At 48.0% G+C, this 25,364-nt stretch overlaps 1 pseudogene; it reads left to right on the plus strand.

The window, feature by feature from the left end:
• Positions 1-172: 172 nt before the first annotated feature.
• On the plus strand, positions 173-25,364 carry LOC120041253 (annotated as a pseudogene).

Genomic DNA, 25,364 nt, shown 5'->3' on the forward strand with positions numbered 1-25,364 from the left:
TACGCTTTATTACACTGGTCGTTATGTGACTGAGATATGTGGTTGTCTCCCCAAGCTACCTTAAGGTGATGGTACTAACTGTCCGTTCTTCTGGATAAGAGTGTCTGCAATGACTAACATGTAAATGTGTATTTGTGTTCCTCACTGATGTTGATGGTCCCTGTGTCTCCAGACTGATCGCCTCATTATCAAAGGAGGAAAGATTGTTAATGACGACCAGTCTTTCTACGCAGACATCTATGTGGAGGATGGCACCATCAAGTAAGATGTTACTGTTAACACACACACAGATACACACACACACACACACAGATACACACAGATACACAGACACACACACAGACACAGACACACACACAGATACACAGACACACACACAGATACACAGACACACACACAGATACCGACACACACGCACACACAGATACCAGACACACACGCACCCACAGATACACAGACAGAGATACACAGACACACACAGATACACACACACACACACAGACAGATTGACACACAGACAGACTGAAACACACACACAGACTGAAACACACACACAGACACACATACAGACAGATTGACACACAGACAGATAGATTGACACACATACATACAGACAAAGACACAGACAGAGACACAGAGGCAGACGGACATATAGACATAGGCAGACAGACAGGCAGACAGAGGGCAGACAGAGGCAGATGGACATATAGACACAGGCAGACAGACAGGCAGACGGAGAGGCAGACAGACATATAGACACAGGCAGACAGAGAGGCAGACAGAGAGGCAGATGGACATATAGACACAGGCAGACAGACAGGCAGACGAGAGGCAGACAGACATATAGACACGGCAGACAGAGAGGCGGACAGACATATAGACCAGGCAGACAGAGAGACAGCAGACAGACAGCAGACAGAGGGGCAGACAGAGAGGCAGACAGACATATAGACACAGACAGACAGACAGACAGGCAGACAGAGAGGGAGACAGACACACACACACACCACACCACACCACACAAACTGTTGTTGCTGTTAGAATGTGACCATTGTCCTGTACCATGGCCTGTGTCCTCCTCACCAGGCAGATTGGTGAGAACCTTTTAGTTCCAGGAGGGGTGAAGACGGTTGATGCCTACGGACACAGTGATCCCCGGGGCGTCGACGTGAACACCAGCCTCCAGACCTCCCAGCTGGGCATGAGCCCTTCAGATGACTTCTACCACGGGACCAAGGCTGCCCTGGCAGGGGCACCACCATGATCAGTAGGGTTCCTCTATTATACTGCTGACCCTAACCCTAACTAACCTTAACTAACCTTAACTAACCCTAACTAACCCTAACTACCCCTAACCCACCATGATCAGTAGGGTTCCTCTATTATACTGCTGACCCTAACCCTAACTACCTTAACTAACCTTAACTAACCTTAACTAACACTAACTAACCCTAACTAACACTAACTAACCCTAACTAACCCTAACTAACCCTAACTAACCTTAACTAACATTAACTAACCTTAACTAACATTAACTAACCTTAACTAACCTTAACTAACCTTAACTAACCTTAACTAACATTAACTAACCTTAACTAACCCTAACCTAAATAACCATAACCCCAACTAACCATAACCTTAACTAACCCTAACTAACCCTAACCTAATAACCCTAACCCCAACTAACCTTAACTAACCCTAACCCTAACCCTAACTAACCATAACCTAACTAACCCTAACCTTAACTAACCCTAACTGGAGAAAGGTGGAACAGGGAGAGAGATGGGGGGGGGGGGGGGGGTGGTACAGGCAGAGGGAGGAGGGAGGAGGAGTGGTACAGGGAGAGGGAGGGTGGGGTGGAACAGTGAGAGGGAGGAGGGAGTTGGTATAGGGAGAGAGATGGAGGGGGTGGTACAGGGAGAGGGAGGGAGGGAGGTGGAACAGTGAGAGGGAGGAGGAGTTGGTATAGGGAGAGAGATGGAGGGAGGTGGTACAGGGAGAGGGAGGGAGGGAGGTGGTACAGGGAGAGGGAGGGAGGGAGGTGGTACAGGGAGAGGGAGGGAGTGGGTACAGGGAGAGAGATGGAGGGGGGTGGTACAGGGAGAGAGATGGAGGGAGGTGGAACAGTGAGAGAGATGGAGGGAGGTGGTATAGGGAGAGAGGTGGAGGGGGGTGGTACAGGGAGAGAGATGGAGGGAGGTGGAACAGGGAGAGAGATGAAGGGAGGTGGTACAGGGAGAGGGAGGAGGGAGATGGAACAGTGAGAGGGAGGAGGGAGGAGGAGTTGGTACAGGGAGAGAGATGGAGGGAGGTGGTACAGGGAGAGGGAGGGAGGGAGGTGGTACAGGGAGAGGAGGTGGTACAGGGAGAGGGAGGGAGGGAGTGGGTACAGGAGAGAGATGGAGGGGGGTGGTACAGGGAGAGAGTGGAGGGAGGTGGAACAGTGAGAGAGATGGAGGGAGGTGGTATAGGGAGAGAGATGGAGGGGGGTGGTACAGGAGAGAGATGGAGGGAGGTGGAACAGGGAGAGAGATGAAGGGAGTTGGTACAGGGAGAGGGAGGAGGGAGGTGGAACAGTGAGAGGGAGGAGGGAGGAGGAGTGGTATAGGGAGAGATGGAGGGAGGTGGTACAGGGAGAGGGATGGAGGGAGGTGGTACAGGGAGAGGGAGGGGAGGGGTACAGGGAGAGGGAGGGAGGGAGTGGGTACAGGGAGAGGGAGGGAGTGGATGGTATAGGAAGAGGGATGGAGGGTGGTATAGGGAGAGGTGGAGAGAGGTGGTACAGGGAGAGGGATGGAGGAGGTGGTACAGGGAGAGAGATGGAGGGGGTGGTACAGGGAGAGGGAGGGAGGTGGGTGGTACAGGGAGAGGAGGGAGGGGGGTGGTACAGGGAGAGAGATGGAGGGGGGTGGTACAGGGAGAGAGATGAAGGGAGGTGGTACAGGGAGAGGGAGGGGTAGGGCAGCTGCCTCTGGATCAGATCAGGGAGACAATTTGTGTTCCTTTGTGGCAGCGAGTGAGACAGCTGAGAGGGAATCTCTCTGAGCGGTTAGAGACAGGGGGGAGAAAAAGGGGGAGACGGAGGAGAGCTGGAGGAGAGGAGAGCATGTCTGAGTGCTGCAGTTAGATCATCTGAAACAGGGTCACGCTGTCCCAGCCTGTCAGAGAGACTTTACTCTGAACACTTTACCCTCAAACCGTCTCCAGCTTCTATTGGATCTGTCGAAACAGCAGCACAGACAGCCTCCAGCCTCCAGCTTCTATTGGATCTGTCTAAACAGCAGCACAGACAGCCTCCAGCTTCTATTGGATCTGTCTAAAACAGCAGCACAGACAGCCTCCAGCCCTCCAGCTTCTATTGGATCTGTCTAAACAGCAGCACAGTACAGCCTCCAGCCTCCAGCTTCTATTGGATCTGTGTAAACAGCAGCGCAGACCCCCACAGGGCTGTTATTGTGAGCTGTGTTGTTAGGGATATAACCATTGGAGGTAATATCAGTCTGATGTTTTTTTAATGGATACTCTGTGACTTTGCGTCGTTACGTTATTCGTGGATCGTCTTCGATCTTGAAAGAAAGAAACTGAGTTGAAGTCCTCTGCTCAGTGTGTGTTTCCTCTCTCCCCTGTCAGTCCATAGTTGACCTTGGTCCTCTTCTTCTCCCCTGTCAGTCCCATAGTTGACCTGGTTCCTCTTCTTCTCTCCTGTCCTATAGTTGACCGGTCCCTCTTCTTCTCTCCTGTCCTATAGTTGACCTGGTCCTCTTCTTCTCTCCTGTCCTGTAGTTGACCTGGTCCTCTTCTTCTCTCCTGTCCTATAGCTGACCTGGTCCTCTTCTTCTCTCCTGTCCTATAGTTGGACCTGGTCCTCTTCTTCTCTCCTGTCCTATAGTTGACCTGGTCCTCTTCTTCTCTCCTGTCCTATAGTTGACCTGGTCCTCTTCTTCTCTCCTGTCCTGTAGTTGACCTGGTCATTCTTCTCTCCTGTCCTATAGTTGACCTGGTCCTCTTCTTCTCTCCTGTCCTATAGTTGACCTGGTCCTCTTCTTCTCTCCTGTCCTATAGTTGACCTAGTCTTCTTCTTCTCTCCTGTCCTATAGTTGACCTGGTCCTCTTCTTCTCTCCTGTCCTATAGTTGACCTGGTCCTCTTCTCTCCTGTCCTATAGTTGACCTGGTCATCTTCTTCTCTCCTGTCCTATAGTTGACCTGGTCCTCTTCTTCTCTCCTGTCCTATAGTTGACCTGGTCCTCTTCTTCTCTCCTGTCCTATAGTTGACCTGGTCCTCTTCTTCTCTCCTGTCCTATAGTTGACCTAGTCTTCTTCTTTCTCTCCTGTCCTATAGTTGACCTGTCCTCTTCTTCTCTCCTGTCCTATAGTTGACCTGGTCCTCTTCTCTCCTGTCCTATAGTTGACCTGGTCCTCTTCTTCTTCTCTCCTGTCCTATAGTTGACCTGGTCCTCTCTCTCTCCTGTTCTATAGTTGACCCTGGTCCTCTTCTTCTCTCCTGTCCTATAGTTGACCTGGTCCTCTTCTCTCCTGTCCTATAGTTGACCTGGTCACTCTTCTTCTCTCCTGTCCTATAGTTGACCTGGTCTTCTTCTTCTCTCCTGTCCTATAGTTGACCTGGTCTTCTTCTTCTCTCCTGTCCTATAGTTGACCTGGTCTTCTTCTTCTCTCCTGTCCTATAGTTGACCTGGTCCTCTTCTTCTCTCCTGTCCTATAGTTGACCTGGTCCTCTTTCTTCTCTCCTGTCCTATAGTTGACCTGGTCTTCTTCTTCTCTCCTGTCCTATAGTTGACCTGGTCCTCTTCTTCTTCCTGTCCTATAGTTGACCTGGTCTTCTTCTTCTCTCCTGTCCTATAGTTGACCTGGTCCTCTTCTTCTCTCCTGTCCTATAGTTGACCTGGTCCTCTTCTTCTCTCCCGTCCTATAGTTGACCTTGGTCCTCTTCTTCTCTCCTGTCCTGTAGTTGACCTGGTCCTCTTCTTCTCTCCTGTCCCTATAGTTGACCTGGTCCTCTTTCTTCTCTCCTGTCCTGTAGTTGACCTGGCCTCTTCTTCTCTCCTGTCCTGTAGTTGACCTGGTCCTCTTCTTCTCTCCTGTCCTATAGTTGACCTGGTCCTCATCTTCTCTCCTGTCCTATAGTTGACCTGTTCCCTCTTCTTCTCTCCTGTCCATATAGTTGACCTGGTCCTTTTCTTCTCTCCTGTCCTGTAGTTGACCTGTTCCCTCTTCTTCTCTCCTGTCCTATAGTTGACCTGGTCCTCTTCTTCTCTCCTGTCCTATAGTTGACCTGGTCCTCTTCTTCTCTCCTGTCCTATAGTTGACCTGGTCCTCTTCTTCTTTCCTGTCCTGTAGTTGACCTGGTCCTCTTCTTCTCTCCTGTCCTATAGTTGACCTGGTCCTCTTCTTCTCTCCTCTCCTCTAGTTGACCTGGTCCTCTTCTTCTCTCCTGTCCTATAGTGACCTGGTCCTCTTCTTCTCTCCTGTCCTATAGTTGACCTGGTCCTTTTCTTCTCTCCTGTCCTGTAGTTGACCTGTTCCCTCTTCTTCTCTCCTGTCCTATAGTTGACCTGGTCCTCTTCTTCTCTCCTGTCCTATAGTTGACCTGGTCATCTTCTTCTCTCCTGTCCTATAGTTGACCTGGTCATCTTCTTCTCTCCTGTCCCATAGTTGACCTGGTCCTCTTCTTCTCTCCTGTCCTATAGTTGACCTGGTCATCTTCTTCTCTCCTGTCCCATAGTTGACCTGGTCCTCTTCTTCTCTCCTGTCCTATAGTTGACCTGGTCCTCTTCTTCTCTCCTGTCCTGTAGTTGACCTGGTCCTCTTCTTCTCTCCTGTCCTATAGTTGACCTGGTCCTCTTCTTCTCTCCTGTCCCATAGTTGACCTGGTCCTCTTCTTCTCTCCTGTCCTATAGTTGACCTGGTCCTCTTCTCTCCTGTCCTATAGTTGACCTGGTCCTCTTCTTCTCTCCTGTCCTATAGTTGACCTGGTCCTTTTCTTTTCTCCTGTCCTGTAGTTGACCTGGTCCTCTTCTTCTCTCCTGTCCTCTAGTTGACCATGTGGTCCCTGAGCATGGTGCCAGCCTCCTGGGGGCCTACGACCAGTGGAAGGACATAGCAGACAGGGGTCCTGCTGTGATTACTCCCTCCACATGGACATCACCCGCTGGCACGACGGACTCTTTGAAGAGATGGAGCGTCTGGTGAAGGATAAAGGTATTGTTTCAGGATGTTCAGGATCTGCCTGTGTCTGTCTTCAAATCTCAGTCTGTCTGACACAAAACCACCCAATATGACTCTTAAATCGTTTCCCTACCATATAACTACTAGATGAGAATACATCAGATGATATTACCAAAAATAACTTTGAAAGAGGTCATGTCCAGCTGTTAATGGTGTTGTGATAATGTGTCTGATACTCTGCTGTTAATGGTGTTGTGATAATGTGTCTGATACTCTGTTGTGATAATGTGTCTGATACTCTGCTGTTAATGGTGTTGTGGTAATGTGTCTGATACTCTGCTGTTAATGGTGTTGTGATAATGTGTCTGATACTCTGCTGTTAATGGTGTTGTGATAATGTGTCTGATACTCTGCTGTTAATGGTGTTGTGATAATGTGTCTGATACTCTGCTGTTAATGGTGTTGTGATAATGTGTCTGATACTCTGCTGTTAATGGTGTTGTGGTAATGTGTCTGATACTCTGCTGTTAATGGTGTTGTGATAATGTGTCTGATACTCTGCTGTTAATGGTGTTGTGGTAATGTGTCTGATACTCTGCTGTTAATGGTGTTGTGGTAATGTGTCTGATACTCTGCTGTTAATGGTGTTGTGATAATGTGTCTGATACTCTGTTGTGATAATGTGTCTGATACTCTGCTGTTAATGGTGTTGTGATAATGTGTCTGATACTCTGCTGTTAATGGTGTTGTGATAATGTGTCTGATACTCTGCTGATAATGGTGTTGTGATAATGTGTCTGATACTCTGTTGTTAATGGTGTTGTGATAATGTGTCTGATACTCTGCTGTTAATGGTGTTGTGATAATGTGTCTGATACTCTGCTGTTAATGGTGTTGTGATAATGTGTCTGATACTCTGCTGTTAATGGTGTTGTGATAATGTGTCTGATACTCTGTTGTGATAATGTGTCTGATACTCTGCTGTTAATGGTGTTGTGATAATGTGTCTGATACTCTGCTGTTAATGGTGTTGTGATAATGTGTCTGATACTCTGCTGATAATGGTGTTGTGGTAATGTGTCTGATACTCTGCTGTTAGGAGAATACAGACACACACACACACACACACACACACACACACACACACACACACACACACACACACACACACACACACACACACACACACACACACACACACACACACACACACACACACACACACACACACACACACACACACACACCTGTGAGGATTACTGCAGGTGACAACACTAGAGACACATACACTATGATGCACTAGTATGCACTAGAGACTCATGATGCTCACTAATCCACACAGACAGCCAGTCAGCCCACCAACTCTCTCTCACCCAGCTGAGCTACACTCACTAATCCACACAGACAGCCAGTCAGCCCACCAACTCTCTCTCACCCAGCTGAGCTACACTCACTAATCCACACAGACAGCCAGTCAGCCCACCAACTCTCTCTCTCACCCAGCTGAGCTACACTCACTAATCCACACAGACAGCCAGGCAGCCCACCAACTCTCTCTCACCCAGCTGAGCTACACTCACTAATCCACACAGACAGCCAGTCAGCCCACCAACTCTCTCTCACCCAGCTGAGCTACAGTCACTAATCCACACAGACAGCCAGTCAGCCCACCAACTCTCTCTCACCCAGCTGAGCTACACTCACTAGTCCACACAGACTGCCAGTCAGCCCACCAACTCTCTCTCACCCAGCTGAGCTACAGTCACTAATCCACACAGACAGCCAGTCAGCCCACCAACTCTCTCTCACCCAGCTGATCTACACTCACTAATCCACACAGACAGCCAGTCAGCCCACCAACTCTCTCTCACCCAGCTGAGCTACACTCACTAATCCACACAGACAGCCAGTCAGCCCACCAACTCTCTCTCACCCAGCTGAGCTACAGTCACTAATCCACACAGACAGCCAGTCAGCCCACCAACTCTCTCTCACCCAGCTGAGCTACAGTCACTAATCCACACAGACAGCCAGGCAGCCCACCAACTCTCTCTCACCCAGCTGAGCTACAGTCACTTAATCCACACAGACAGCCAGGCAGCCCACCAACTCTCTCTCACCCAGCTGAGCTACACTCACTAGTCCACACAGACTGCCAGTCAGCCCACCAACTCTCTCTCACCCAGCTGAGCTACAGTCACTAGTCCACACAGACAGCCAGTCAGCCCACCAACTCTCTCTCACCCAGCTGAGCTACACTCACTAATCCACACAGACAGCCAGTCAGCCCACCAACTCTCTCTCACCCAGCTGATCTACACTCACTAATCCACACAGACAGCCAGTCAGCCCACCAACTCTCTCTCACCCAGCTGAGCTACACTCACTAATCCACACAGACAGCCAGTCAGCCCACCAACTCTCTCTCACCCAGCTGAGCTACACTCACTAATCCACACAGACAGCCAGTCAGCCCACCAACTCTCTCTCTCACCCAGCTGAGCTACACTCACTAATCCACACAGACAGCCAGGCAGCCCACCAACTCTCTCTCACCCAGCTGAGCTACACTCACTAATCCACACAGACAGCCAGTCAGCCCACCAACTCTCTCTCACCCAGCTGAGCTACAGTCACTAATCCACACAGACAGCCAGTCAGCCCACCAACTCTCTCTCACCCAGCTGAGCTACACTCACTAGTCCACACAGACTGCCAGTCAGCCCACCAACTCTCTCTCACCCAGCTGAGCTACAGTCACTAATCCACACAGACAGCCAGTCAGCCCACCAACTCTCTCTCACCCAGCTGATCTACACTCACTAATCCACACAGACAGCCAGTCAGCCCACCAACTCTCTCTCACCCAGCTGAGCTACACTCACTAATCCACACAGACAGCCAGTCAGCCCACCAACTCTCTCTCACCCAGCTGAGCTACAGTCACTAATCCACACAGACAGCCAGTCAGCCCACCAACTCTCTCTCACCCAGCTGAGCTACAGTCACTAATCCACACAGACAGCCAGGCAGCCCACCAACTCTCTCTCACCCAGCTGAGCTACAGTCACTAATCCACACAGACAGCCAGGCAGCCCACCAACTCTCTCTCACCCAGCTGAGCTACACTCACTAGTCCACACAGACTGCCAGTCAGCCCACCAACTCTCTCTCACCCAGCTGAGCTACAGTCACTAGTCCACACAGACAGCCAGTCAGCCCACCAACTCTCTCTCACCCAGCTGAGCTACACTCACTAATCCACACAGACAGCCAGTCAGCCCACCAACTCTCTCTCACCCAGCTGATCTACACTCACTAATCCACACAGACAGCCAGTCAGCCCACCAACTCTCTCTCACCCAGCTGAGCTACACTCACTAATCCACACAGACAGCCAGTCAGCCCACCAACTCTCTCTCACCCAGCTGAGCTACAGTCACTAATCCACACAGACAGCCAGTCAGCCCACCAACTCTCTCTCACCCAGCTGAGCTACAGTCACTAATCCACACAGACAGCCAGGCAGCCCACCAACTCTCTCTCACCCAGCTGAGCTACACTCACTAGTCCACACAGACTGCCAGTCAGCCCACCAACTCTCTCTCACCCAGCTGAGCTACAGTCACTAGTCCACACAGACAGCCAGTCAGCCCACCAACTCTCTCTCACCCAGCTGAGCTACACTCACTAATCCACACAGACAGCCAGTCAGCCCACCAACTCTCTCTCACCCAGCTGATCTACACTCACTAATCCACACAGACAGCCAGTCAGCCCACCAACTCTCTCTCACCCAGCTGAGCTACACTCACTAATCCACACAGACAGCCAGTCAGCCCACCAACTCTCTCTCACCCAGCTGAGCTACAGTCACTAATCCACACAGACAGCCAGTCAGCCCACCAACTCTCTCTCACCCAGCTGAGCTACACTCACTAATCCACACAGACAGCCAGGCAGCCCACCAACTCTCTCTCACCCAGCTGAGCTACACTCACTAGTCCACACAGACAGCCAGGCAGCCCACCAACTCTCTCTCTCACCCAGCTGAACTCTCAAACTCACTCATGCACTAACACACACACACAACGACACAACCATAATCACACACAGGAGAGCACAGACATGTACACACATCTGCACATGCCTGTGATTTTCAAATGCGAGAAATTCAATTCCTTGAAATCGTTTGAAATGTGTTACGTTTGAATTTTTCCAGGAGTCAATTCCTTCTTGATCTTCATGGCTTACAAGGACAAATTCCAGAGCTCAGATAGTCAGGTAAGTTTTATTTCTTCAAACTATTCATTCAGACTTCTCTAAAATGTAATGTAAACAATAACCTTGGGTGTTTCTCAATATGCATACTACCGTGCTCCGTACTCTCATGCTCCAAGTGTATTTTCCGAGGACGTTCTCTTGAGTAAAACATTCCATTTGGGCAGCACTCTCCCTACTGTATTACCTCATGCTGAGCAGGACTTCCCCCTACTGTATTACCTCATGCTGAGCAGCACTCCCCCTACTGTATTACCTCACGCTGAGCAGCACTCCCCCTACTGTATTACCTCACGCTGAGCAGCACTCCCCCTACTGTATTACCTCATGCTGAGCAGGACTCCCCCTACTGTACTACCTCACGCTGAGCAGCACTCCCCCTACTGTATTACCTCACGCTGAGCAGGACTCCCCCTACTGTATTACCTCATGCTGAGCAGCACTCCCCCTACTGTATTACCTCACGCTGAGCAGCACTCCCTCTACTGTATTACCTCACGCTGAGCAGTACTCCCTCTACTGTATTACCTCACGCTGAGCAGCACTCCCCCTACTGTATTACCTCACGCTGAGCAGCACTCCCCCTACTGTATTACCTCACGCTGAGCAGCACTCCCCCTACTGTATTACCTCACACTGAGCAGCACTCCCCTACTGTATTACCTCACGCTGAGCAGGACTCTCCCTACTGTATTACCTCACGCTGAGCAGCACTTCCCCTACTGCATTACCTCACGCTGAGCAGCACTCCCCCTACTGTATTACCTCACGCTGAGCAGCACTCCCCCTACTGTATTACCTCACACTGAGCAGCACTCCCCTACTGCATTACCTCACGCTGAGCAGCACTCCCTCTACTGTATTACCTCACGCTGAGCAGCACTCCCCCTACTGTATTACCTCACGCTGAGCAGCACTCCCCCTACTGTATTACCTCACGCTGAGCAGCACTCCCCCTACTGTATTACCTCACGCTGAGCAGCACTCTCCCTACTGTATTACCTCACTCTGCACCTCCCTCTACTGTATTACCTCACGCTGAGCAGCACTCCCCCTACTGTGTTACCTCACGCTGAGCAGCACTCTCCCTACTGTATTACCTCACGCTGAGCAGCACTGCCTCTACTGTATTACCTCACTCTGAGCAGGACTCCCCCTACTGTATTACCTCACGCTGAGCAGCACTCCCCCTACTGTATTACCTCACGCTGAGCAGGACTCCCCCTACTGTATTACCTCACGCTGAGCAGCACTCCCCCTACTGTATTACCTCACGCTGAACAGCACTCCCCCTACTGTATTACCTCACGCTGAGCAGCACTCCCCCTACTGTATTACCTCACGCTGAGCAGCACTCCCCCTACTGTATTACCTCACGCTGAGCAGCACTCCCTCTACTGTATTACCTCACGCTGAGCAGCACTCCCCCTACTGTATTACCTCACGCTGAGCAGCACTCCCCCTACTGTATTACCTCACGCTGAGCAGCACTCCCCCTACTGTATTACCTCACGCTGAGCAGCACTCCCCCTACTGTATTACCTCACGCTGAGCAGCACTCCCCCTACTGTATTACCTCACGCTGAGCAGCACTCCCCCTACAGTATTACCTCACGCTGAGCAGCACTCCCCCTACTGTATTACCTCACGCTGAGCAGCACTCCCCCTACTGTATTACCTCACGCTGAGCAGCACTCCCCCTACAGTATTACCTCACGCTGAGCAGCACTCCCCCTACTGTATTACCTCACGCTGAGCAGCACTCCCCCTACTGTATTACCTCACGCTGAGCAGCACTCCCCCTACTGTATTACCTCACTCTGAGCATCACTCCCCCTACTGTATTACCTCACGCTGCACCTCCACATTCACCGAACCTTCTTCCAGCCAGGACAATGGCAACAATAGAAACCAAACAAGAGAACGTACTCAAGAGAACGCATTTAGAGGATGAGAGTGTGGAGCACGGTAGTATGCATTTTGAGAAACACTCATTCTCCGACTTGCATCCAATTTGCATCCTCAGAGCACGGTAGTTTGCATTTTGAGAAACACCCCTTGTTTCTATCTCTTTCCCATGCCAGATGTATGAGATTTTTGGTATCATTAGAGACCTGGGTGCCATCGCTCAGGTTCACGCTGAGAACGGAGACATCATTGACGAGGTAGGCTACTGTCCTGTTGACTTGAAATACTTATTTTACTACTGGCCTTTGACAGTGACTGGGCATATCTCTCCTGGGCAAAGGACATCTTCAGTTGTCTTTCCCCTTCTTTCTATATAGGAGCAGAATAAACTGCTGTCTTTGGTTGCACCATGTGAAGTGTAGTTTCCGTCTTTCCCCTTCTATCTATATAGGAGCAGAAGCGACTACTGGAGATGGGGATCACTGGGCCTGAGGGACATGTGCTGTGTCACCCAGAGGAGGTAGGGACTTCCTGTCTCTGTATAAACAATAGCCTCATTTACATGATCACACAACAGTATCTTGTTCTGAGCCAGTGTTACTGTTAGTGCCAGAGTGGTTTGAAACCAGGAGACTAGACATGCCATTGCTTGTTGAAAATACCTTGTGGATGAATTTGCCACTCTCCCATTGATGCAATAATGGAAAGGAGACTGAATATTGTCATCTAAATCAATCAAATGTATTCTATTAAAGCCCTTTTTACATCAGCTGTAGTCACAAAGTGATAAACCCCAAACAGCAAGCAATGTTGATGTAGATGCATGGTGGCTAGGAAAAACCTTCTAGAAAGGCAGGAACCTAGGAAGAAACCTAGGGAGGATCCAGGCTCTGAGGAGTGGCTAGTCCTCTTTTTAATAAAAAAAGAACATCTTTATTTAACTAGGCAAGTCAGTTAAGAACATATTGTTATTAACAATGACCAGGCTGAGTATGTGTGTCCCGAGCCTTTTTCAGGTAGAGATGGACGTTACCATATTGCACCTACGTTAGGAGAGCCAAGGTCATGGTCTGAGCATTTTTATTAGTTGATTTAAAAAAAATCTAACCTTTATTTAACTAGGCAAGTCAGTTAAGAACAAATTCTTATTTACAATGACAGCCTACCCCGGCCAAACCAAGACGACACTGGGCCAATTGTGTACCGCCCTATGGGACACCCAATCACGGCCAGTTGTGATACAGTCTGGAATGGAACCAGGGTGTCTGTAGTGACGCCTCTAGCACTGAGATGCAGTGCCTTAGACCACTGCGCCACTCGGGAGTGGTAGTGTTACCCAAGTGATTTGTGGTCGTCACTAGTTACCACAGCCACAAAGACTTAAACCTATTTCTACCATTTCCCTTCTTAAAATCTGATTTTAAACCTAAGCCTACACTCTTAGAAGAAAATATGTTATCTAGAACCTAAAAGGGTTCTACGGCTGTCCCCATAAGAAGACAGCCATATAATTATTTTTGGTTCCAGGTAGAACCCTTTTGGTTCCAGGTAGAACCCCTTTCGGTTCCATGTAGAACCCTTTCTACAGAGGGTTTTACATGGAACCCAAAAGAGTTCTACCTGGAACAAAAAAGGGTTCTACCTGGAATCAAAAAGTGTTCTCCTATGGACCTTTTTGGTGTGTAACCTGAATCCTAACCTTAACCACGCTGCAAATCTTATGCCTAAACCTAACCTTAAATAAATAAAACCAATTATGATATAGCCAATTTTGACATTATGGCTGTTGTAACTAGTGGAAACCGGGATTTGGGGCGGCAGGTAGTCTAGTGGTTAGAGCGTTGGGCCAGTAACCGAAAGGTTGCTATATTGAATCCCCGAGCTGACAAGGTAAAAAATGAACTGCTGACAAGGCAGTTAACCCACTGTTCCTAGGCCGTCATTGTAAATAACAATTTGTTCTTAAACTGAAAAAAAATAAAAATAATTGTTGGTTGAGGTGTTACAGTAAGGTGTTTAATGTGTGACCACTAGGTGGAGACAGAGGCAGTGTACCGGGCCATCACCATCGCCAAGCAGGCCAACTGTCCTCTCTACATCACCAAGGTGATGAGCAAGTCGGCTGCTGATGTCATTGCCAAGGCCAGGAAGAAGGGTGAGACTGGGTTTAGCGATTCAATATCAACTTTACTTTGGAAATCATTTCTGTGTCATACATTCTTTGATGGCTAAACACATTTGTTGTTGACCTGGCAAAAATGTTTCTGAAAAACTGATATTTCTTGTACAAATACCTCGTCTTTTTTCATTGGATGATTTTCAGGCATGGTGGTTTATGGCGAGCCAATCACAGCCAGCCTTGGGACAGACGGATCACACTATTGGAGTAAGAACTGGGCTAAGGCTGCAGCGTTCGTCATGTCCCCGCCCCTCAACCCAGACCCCAGCACCCCTGACTACCTCAACTCCCTGCTTTCCTGGTGAGAACACATAATCTGTGTTTACACAGGGAGCCCCATTCTGATCTTTCCCATTTATTGACAAAAGATCTGATTTTGATTGGTCAAAAATAAAATTTTGTGGCAAAAGATCAGAATTGGGCTGCCTGTGTAAACGCAGCCATAGAGACACAGACACTAGAACAAAGACAGAACATTTCTGAATTATATCTGATGTACTTATGCATTTAGCACATACTTCAAAGCTCTCACGGACACCGGTCGACGCGCTCACGGACACCGTTCGACGCGCTCACGGACACCGTTCGACGCGCTCACGGACACCGTTCGACGCGCTCACGGACACCGTTCGACGCTCTTGCGGACATTGTTCAACGAAGAAAAAGTGGATTCACTCTAAAACAACCAGAAAATAGATTATTAATTAGTGAATCAGCTTCTGTGGTCTCAGTCATCCCTGATGGTGACTCACTGGGCTGTTCTCTTAGTCATCCCTGATGGTGACTCACTGTGCTGTTCTCTTAGTCATCCCTGATGGTGACTCACTGTGCTGTTCTCTTAGTCATCCCTGATGGTGACTCACTGGGCTGTTCTCTTAGTCATCCCTGATGGTGACTCACTGTGCTTTTCTCTCAATCATCCCTGATGGTGACTCACTGGGCTGTTCTCTTAGTCATCCCTGATGGTGACTCACTGTGCTTTTCTCTCAATCATCCCTGATGATGACTCACTGTGCTGTTCTCTTAGTCATCCCTGATGGTGACTCACTGTGCTGTTCTCTTAGTCATCCCTGATGGTGACTCACTGTGCTGTTCTCTTAGTCATCCCTGATGGTGACTCACTGTGCTGTTCTCTTAGTCATCCCTGATGGTGACTCACTGTGCTGTTCTCTTAGTCATCCCTGATGATGACTCACTGTGCTTTTCTCTCAATCATCCCTGATGATGACTCACTGTGCTGTTCTCTCAGTCATCCCTGATGGTGACTCACTGTGCTGTTCTCTTAGTCATCCCTGATGGTGACTCACTGTGCTGCTCTCTTAGTCATCCCTGATGGTGACTCACTGTGCTTTTCTCTCAATCATCCCTGATGATGACTCACTGTGCTGTTCTCTTAGTCATCCCTGATGGTGACTCACTGTGCTGTTCTCTTAGTCATCCCTGATGGTGACTCACTGGGCTGTTCTCTTAGTCATCCCTGATGGTGACTCACTGTGCTGTTCTCTTAGTCATCCCTGATGGTGACTCACTGTGCTGTTCTCTTAGTCATCCCTGATGGTGACTCACTGTGCTGCTCTCTTAGTCATCCCTGATGGTGACTCACTGTGCTTTTCTCTCAATCATCCCTGATGATGACTCACTGTGCTGTTCTCTTAGTCATCCCTGATGGTGACTCACTGTGCTGTTCTCTTAGTCATCCCTGATGGTGACTCACTGGGCTGTTCTCTTAGTCATCCCTGATGGTGACTCACTGTGCTGTTCTCTTAGTCATCCCTGATGGTGACTCACTGTGCTTTTCTCTCAATCATCCCTGATGATGACTCACTGTGCTGTTCTCTTAGTCATCCCTGATGGTGACTCACTGTGCTGTTCTCTTAGTCATCCCTGATGGTGACTCACTGGGCTGTTCTCTTAGTCATCCCTGATGGTGACTCACTGGGCTGTTCTCTTAGTCATCCCTGATGGTGACTCACTGGGCTGTTCTCTTAGTCATCCCTGATGGTGACTCACTGGGCTGTTCTCTTAGTCATCCCTGGTGGTGACTCACTGTGCTGTTCTCTTAGTCATCCCTGATGGTGACTCACTGTGCTGTTTTCTTAGTCATCCCTGATGGTGACTCACTGGGCTGTTCTCTCAGTCATCCCTGATGGTGACTCACTGGGCTGTTCTCTTAGTCATCCCTGATGGTGACTCACTGTGCTGTTCTCTTAGTCATCCCTGATGGTGACTCACTGTGCTGCTCTCTTAGTCATCCCTGATGGTGACTCACTGTGCTGCTCTCTTAGTCATCCCTGATGGTGACTCACTGTGCTGCTCTCTTAGTCATCCCTGATGGTGACTCACTGTGCTGCTCTCTTAGTCATCCCTGATGGTGACTCACTGTGCTGCTCTCTTAGTCATCCCTGATGGTGACTCACTGGGCTGTTCTCTTAGTCATCCCTGATGGTGACTCACTGTGCTGTTCTCTTAGTCATCCCTGATGGTGACTCACTGGGCTGTTCTCTTAGTCATCCCTGATGGTGACTCACTGTGCTGTTCTCTTAGTCATCCCTGATGGTGACTCACTGGGCTGTTCCCTTAGTCATCCCTGATGGTGACTCACTGGGCTGTTCTCTTAGTCATCCCTGATGACTCACTGTGCTGTTCTCTTAGTCATCCCTGATGGTGACTCACTGGGCTGTTCTCTCAGTCATCCCTGATGGTGACTCACTGTGCTGTTCTCTTAGTCATCCCTGATGGTGACTCACTGGGCTGTTCTCTTAGTCATCCCTGATGGTGACTCACTGGGCTGTTCTCTTAGTCATCCCTGATGGTGACTCACTGTGCTGCTCTCTTAGTCATCCCTGATGGTGACTCACTGGGCTGTTCTCTTAGTCATCCCTGATGGTGACTCACTGTGCTGCTCTCTTAGTCATCCCTGATGGTGACTCACTGTGCTGTTCTCTTAGTCATCCCTGATGGTGACTCACTGTGCTGTTCTCTCAGTCATCCCTGATGGTGACTCACTGTGCTGTGGTCTGACTGTCCTGTTCTCTTGGTCCACAGTGGTCTAACTGTCCTGTTCTCTTGGTGCACAGTGGTCTGACTGTCCTGTTCTCTTGGTCCACAGTGGTCTGACTGTCCTGTTCTCTTGGTCCACAGTGGTCTGACTGTCCTATTCTCTTGGTCCACAGTGGTCTAACTGTGTTGTTCTCTTGGTCCACAGTGGTCTGACTGTCCTGTTCTCTTGGTCCACAGTGGAGACCTTCAGGTGACGGCCAGTGGCCACAGCACCTTCTCGACGGCCCAGAAAGCTGTTGGGAAAGACAACTTCACCCTCATCCCTGAGGGAACTAACGGCATCGAGGAGAGGCTCGCCATCGTCTGGGAGAAGGCTGTGGTATGTTATCTTTTGTTGTTTCTTTTTTAAAGGTTTCTTTTTTTGAGCGTTGTGTGCTTTACAGTGGGAAATAAAGAGTTTTTGCAGTTGGCCTAATTCAAAGCGATGCTGCAGCTGTATATATGATCTGGAGGCAGCAGTTTAGACAGCTAGACCACCGTAGGACACATCTGTTGTTGTTACTGTTGTTGCTTCTTCTTCTTCTTCACTGGTTTTCACAATGATGCGATATGTCCTTAACAGTAACGTCTTTGCATTGTTGTATAAAAGACAGCTCTTTCCTGATGGTGAAGAGGATGTTTTTGTTCCGTATTCCCCAGGCGACAGGCAAGATGGATGAGAATGAGTTTGTTGCGGTGACGAGCACCAACGCTGCCAAGCTGTTCAACCTGTATCCTCGTAAAGGAAGGATCGCCGTGGGGTCAGACGCAGACATCGTGATCTGGAACCCCAAGGAGACCAAGACCATCTCAGCCGCGACCCACGCACTGGTACACACACACGCACTGGTACACACACACGCACTGGTACACACACACACACACTGGTACACACACACACACACTGGTACACACACACACACACACACACACGCACTGGTACACACACACACACACACACACACACTGGTACACACACACGCACGCACTGGTACACACACACACTGGTACACACACACACACGCACACACGCACTGGTACACACACACGCACACGCGCACGCACACACTGGTACACACACACATTGGTACACACACACACACACTGGTACACACACACACACACACACTGGTACACACACACTGGTACACACACACACACACTGGTACACACACACGCACGCACACGCACGCACACACACACACACACAACTCTCTTTCACAGTCAACCTCCAGACATAAATCAGACAACCCTCTCCAATGTGTCTGTCTATCTGCCTGTCTCTCTGTCAGGGAGGAGTTTTGTCCGTCTGTCTGTCAGGGAGGAGTTTTGTCCGTCTGTCTGTAAGGGTGTGATGATGATGATGATGATGATATCATGTCTGAGCTGGATGTTCATTATTCTGTCCTTGTGTGTGTTTCCAGACAGTGGAGATTAACATCTTTGAGGGCATGGAGGTCCGGGGAGCCCCGGTGGTAGTGATCAGCCAGGGGAAGATCGTCCTGGAGGGGGGCAAGCTGAACGTCACAGAGGGCTCTGGACGCTTCGTACCCAGGAAAGCTTACCCTGACTACGTCTACAAGAGGATCAAAGCACGCAGCAAGGTAAGAGAAGAAAGATGAAGGCTAACCAGGTTAAGAGCTAGCAGCTAACACCAGCAGGGTAAGAGAAGAGAGAGGAAGGCTAACCAGGGTAAGAGCTAGGGGCTAACAACCAGCAGGGTAAGAGAAGAAAGATGAAGGCTAACCAGGTTAAGAGCTAGCAGCTAACACCAGCAGGGTAAGAGAAGAGAGAGGAAGGCTAACCAGGGTAAGAGCTAGCAGCTAACACCAGCAGGGTAAGAGAAGAAAGATGAAGGCTAACCAGGTTAAGAGCTAGCAGCTAACACCAGCAGGGTAAGAGAAGAGAGAGGAAGGCTAACCAGGGTAAGAGCTAGGGGCTAACAACCAGAAGGGTAAGAGAAGAGAGAGGAAGGTTAACCAGGGTAAGAGCTAGGGGCTAACAACCAGCAGGGTAAGAGAAGAGAGATGGTGGCTAACCAGAGTAAGAGCTAGGGGGTAACAACCAGCAGGGTAAGAGAAGAGAGAGGAAGGCTAACCAGGGTAAGAGCTAGGGGCTAACAACCAGCAGGGTAAGAGAAGAGAGGTGAAGGCTAACCAGGGTAAGAGCTAGGGGCTAACAACCAGCAGGATAAGAGAAGAGAGATGAAGGCTAACCAGGGTAAGAGCTAGCGGCTAAGGGCTAGCAGGGTAAAGCACAGCAGGGTAAGAGCTAGGGGCTAATGCTTGCAGGGTAAGAGCTGGGGGCTAATGCTAGCAGGGTAAGCGCTAGGGGCTAATGCTAGCAGGGTAAAAGCACAGCAGGGTAAAAGCTGATGAGAAAATTGACCTACAGTACCACCAAAAAAGAGGAGCAGGTGGCATAAATTACAGAAGCAGGGTAAAAGCTAGGAGCTAATGCTAGCAGGGTAAGACCTAGGAGCTAATGCTAGCAGGGTAAGACCTAGGAGCTAATGCTAGCAGGGTAAGACCTAGGAGCTAATGCTAGCAGGGTAAGAGCTAGGGGCTAATGCTTGCAGGGTAAGAGCTAGGGGATAATGCTAGCAAGGTAAGAGCTAGGGGCTAATTCTAGCAGGGTAAGATCTAGGGGCTAATGCTAGCAGGGTAAGCGCTAGGGGCTAATGCTAGCAGGGTAAAAGCACAGCAGGGTAAAAGCTGATGAGAAAATTGACATACAGTACCACCAAAAAAGAGGAGCAGGTGGCATAAATTATAGAAGCAAAGTAAGAGCTAGGAGCTAATGCTAGCAGGGTAAGAGCTAGGGGCTAATGCTAGCAAGGTAAGAGCTAGGGGCTAATGCTAGCAGGGTAAGATCTAGGGGCTAATGCTAGCAGGGTAAGCGCTAGGGGCTAATGCTAGCAGGGTAAAAGCACAGCAGGGTAAAAGCTGATGAGAAAATTGACATACAGTACCACCAAAAAAGAGGAGCAGGTGGCATAAATTATAGAAGCAGAGTAAGAGCTAGGAGCTAATGCTAGCAGGGTAAGAGCTAGGAGCTAATGCTAGCAGGGTAAGAGCTAGGAGCTAATGCTAGCAGGGTAAGAGCTAGGAGCTAACGGCTAATACAAATAATATTAGATTGGATTAATGTAGCGCCTTTTTACCTACTGAGGTACTCAAAAAGCTGTACATAGTAAGGGAGAACTCACCTCATCCACCACCAATGTGTGGCATCCACTTGAGTAATTCACGTGACCATTTTGTGCCAAAAGGTTTACCACTCATCAGCTAACATGGTGTAGCGGTGAGGAGTGATATATCCCAATTAGGAATGAAGGGGATGATTATGTGGCCATGATGGAATGGGGCCAGGTTGGGAATTGAATGGGCTATTGAGGACACAGATGTTCTGTCCAAAAAGAGGAGCAGTAGGGGTGTTAAATGTCCTTGTCATTATCGTGTTGCAGATCTCACTTGAAGTGAGAGGGACATTTCATTGTGTTAAAGCTTTTGCCACCATTCAGTTGTATAATTTCTCAAAGCCCGCAGCAGAGTAAGAGATAAAATCAGAGAACCAGTGAAGGGTAAGAGCTGAGAGCTAAAGAGGAACAAGAACAATCCATCCCTAAATGGCCCTGTCATTATCCTGTTGCAGAAGTCACCTAAAGCGAGAGGTACACTTTACAGACAGAGGCCTGAAACTCTACCACATTAGGTTTTAAAGAAACTGTGCTTTTGAAGTGCACTTGCAGCAATTTAAACGCTAACGGATAACGGCTAACGGCTTACGGCTAACGGCTAAGGGCTAATGGCTACGCAGAGTAACAGAGTGTGATAGTATAAAAGTCCATCGCAACTTGTGCTTTGACAAATGTGGCATAACTCTCTTCCCATCCTTTACTTAGTGTATATTATACAGTAAATCCCTTTTTAACAGGTGACCAAATGTTTTATGATGAAGGCTACATTATCCTCTTAAAACTTCTTATGGCTGCAAGCCCGACGTCGGTACACTTATGACAACAGCCAGCTCAAGTGCAGGGCGCGAAATTCAAAATATATATATTTTTTTATATTTAACTTTCACACATTAACAAGTCCAATACAGCATATGAAAGGTACACATCTTGTGAATCCAGCCAATATGTCCGATTTTTAAAATGTTTTACAGCGAAAACACCACGTATATTTATGTTAGCTCACCACCAAATACAAAAAAGGACAGACATTTTTCACAGCACAGGTAGCATGCACAAAGCCAACCTAACTAACCAAGAACCAACCAAACTAACCAACAAACAACTTCATCAGATGACAGTCTTATAACATAATATTCAATAAATCTATGTTTTGTTCGAAAAATGTGCATATTTCAGGTATAAATCATAGTTTACATTGCAGCTACAATCAGAAATTGCACCGAAAGCAGACAGAATAATTACAGACACCAACGCCAAATAACTAAATACTCATCATAAAACATTTCTGAAAAATACATAGTGTACAGCAATTGAAAGACAGGCATCTTGTGATTCCAGGCAATATTTCCGATTTATCAAGTGTTTTACAGTGAAAACACAATATAGCGTTATATTAGCTTACCACAATAGCCAAAAACACAAGCAATTTCCCAGTAGCAAAAGTAAGCGATCGTAACAAACAAGCAAAAGATATATAATTTTTGACTAACCTTGATTTTCTTCCTCAGATGACAGTCCTATAACATCAGGTTATACATACACTTATGTTTTGTTCGAAAATGTGCATATTTAGAGCTGAAATCAATGGTTACACATTGTGCTAACTTAGCTACTTTTTCCCACTACGTCCGGATTTTTCCTGACACTTTTTCTGACACACATATTCTGACCAAATAGCTATTCATAAACATAACTAAAAAATACATGTTGTATAGGAAATGATAGATCCATTAGTTCTTAATGAAATCGCAGTGTTAGAATTCTAAAAATAACTTCATTACGATATGCAGCTTCGGTATAGCTAGAGTACCCAAACGTTGGGCGCCCACGACTAGTTCACATGTACGACAGATATATGAAATAGCATCATAAAATGTTTCTTACTTTTGCTGATCTTTCATCAGAATGTTGGACAAGGTGTCCTTTGTCCAGAACAATCGTTGTTTGGATTTAGAACGGCAACTTTCCCTCTTGATTTAGCACGCGCACTAGCCAAGTGGCACGGATCTCTCCATCGTCAACAAAGTCAGAGAACGGAACACGGCAAAACTCCCGAAAAAATTTCAATAATCTGATTAAACTATATTGAAAAAACATACTTTACGATGATATGGTCACATGTATCAAATAAAATCAAAGCCGGAGATAGTAGTCGTCCATAACGGCAGCTAAACAGAAGGCAATCCCACTGTCCACCTCGCGCTCCCCAGAGTACCGGAAATGAGGGACACGTCATACAAAGAGCTTGTATTCCAACTCAGACCAAGATAAACACTACATTTCTTCTCTCACAGCCACTTGACATCCAGGGGAAGGTCTATGAAGTGCACGTAGACTCTTACGTATCATGCCCATGTATAGGCAGGAAGTAGAACAGAGCATCGATTTCAGACTTTCCACTTCCTGGTCAGGAAGTTTGTGCCAAATGAGTTCTGTTTGACTCACAGATATAATTCAAACGGTTTTAGAAACTAGAGAGTGTTTTCTATCCAATAGTAATAATAATATGCATATTGTACGAGCAAGAATTGAGTACGAGGCCGTTTGAAATGGGCACCTTTAATCAGAGCTACTCAATACTGCCCCTGCAGCCATAAAAAGTTAATTACATTATCCTTTTCATGACATTCTCTCCAGATGGCTGAAATCTACATTATCCTTTACATGACATTCTCTCCAGATGGCTGATGATTTACATTATCCTAACATGACATTCTCTCCAGATGGCTGATGATTTACATTATCCTAACATGACATTCTCTCCAGATGGTTGATGATCTACATTATCCTAACATGACATTCTCTCCAGATGGTTGATGATCTACATTATCCTTTACATGACATTCTCTCCAGATGGCTGATGATTTACATTATCCTAACATGACATTCTCCCCAGATGGCTGGTGATTTAAATTATCCTAACATGACATTCTCTCCAGATGGTTGATGATCTACATTATCCTAACATGACATTCTCTCCAGATGGTTGATGATTTACATTATCCTAACATGACATTCTCTCCAGATGGTTGATGATTTACATTATCCTAACATGACATTCTCTCCAGATGGTTGATGCTTTACATTATCCTAACATGACATTCTCTCCAGATGGTTGATGATCTACATTATCCTTTACATGACATTCTCCCCAGATGGCTGGTGATTTAAATTATCCTAACATGACATTCTCTCCAGATGGTTGATGATCTACATTATCCTAACATGACATTCTCTCCAGATGGTTGATGCTCTACATTATCCTAACATGACATTCTCTCCAGATGGTTGATGATCTACATTATCCTAACATGACATTCTCTCCAGATGGCTGATGATCTACATTATCCTAACATGACATTCTCTCCAGATGGTTGATGCTCTACATTATCCTAACATGACATTCTCTCCAGATGGTTGATGATCTACATTATCCTTAACATGACATTATCCTCCCTCTTCAGATGGCTGATGCCCGTGGCGTCCCCCGAGGGAACTATGATGGACCGGTCCATGACGTCATCAGCATGACTAAGTCAGTGCCGGCCACTCCCTCCAGCAGGGGGCCCCAGTGCCCAGGGAAGGGCCCCCTCGGCCCCACCAGGGACCTGCACCGGTCTGGTTTCACTCTATCCGGTATGGGTAAGCTTTGTCTACTCTTTACTGGGTGTGGATGTTTCTCCTCACTTTTTACATTTAACCTTTATTTATTCAGGGTTCTTCTCATTAAGATCTCTTTCACTCCCTGGAAGTACCAGACAGGAAACTGTCTCCTTTTGTCTTGCTGTCAGGGTTCTATTATTTAAATATTTCTTTGTCCTTCCTTTTCTCTCAGTGTCTCTGTCTATAAGCACCTTATCTCTCTCTCTCCCTTCTCACTCTCTCTCCCCCCCATCTCCCTCTCTTCCACACTCTCCGTCTTCCTCCCCTCTCCCTCCTTCTCACTCTCTCTCCCCCCCATCTCCCTCCTTCTCACTCTCTCTCCCCCCCATCTCCCTCCTTCTCACTCTCTCTCTCTCTTCTCACTCTCTCTCCCCCCATCTCCCTCTCTTCCACACTCTCCGTCTTCCTCCCCTCTCTCTCCCTTCTCACTCTCTCTCCCCCCATCTCCCTCTCTTCCACACTCTCCGTCTTCCTCCCCTCTCCCTCCCCCTCTTCCTCCCCTCTCCCTCCTTCTCTCTCACTCTGACCATCTCACTCCCATTCCCTTGTTTCAGCCAATCATCTTTCTAATTGGGAGTCCTGTCTATCCTGTCAGTCTTATGACGGTCTAACTTCTAGCTCTGTTTACTGTCTCTGTTGAACCACACAGGACCAATTATAGCCATAGCTACAGTATAGCTGTAGTTACATCTAAGGTCAGGGATTTGGGAAGCTGTACAATGGTTATTTCAAATCCTAGTTATACTGCCTTGCCCCTATCAGAACCCAAAATGTACTCAATTGTTTGTAACAGATCTTTGTTCTTGTTCTCCGATACAGGAACTCAGATTGACGACCACATCCCCCGACGCTCAGCACAGAGGATCGTGGCGCCACCCGGTGGCCGCTCCAATATCACCACCCTGTCGTGA

Source organism: Salvelinus namaycush, unplaced genomic scaffold (assembly GCF_016432855.1).
Source record: "Salvelinus namaycush isolate Seneca unplaced genomic scaffold, SaNama_1.0 Scaffold425, whole genome shotgun sequence".
In the NCBI taxonomy this organism is placed as follows: Eukaryota; Metazoa; Chordata; class Actinopteri; order Salmoniformes; family Salmonidae; genus Salvelinus; species Salvelinus namaycush.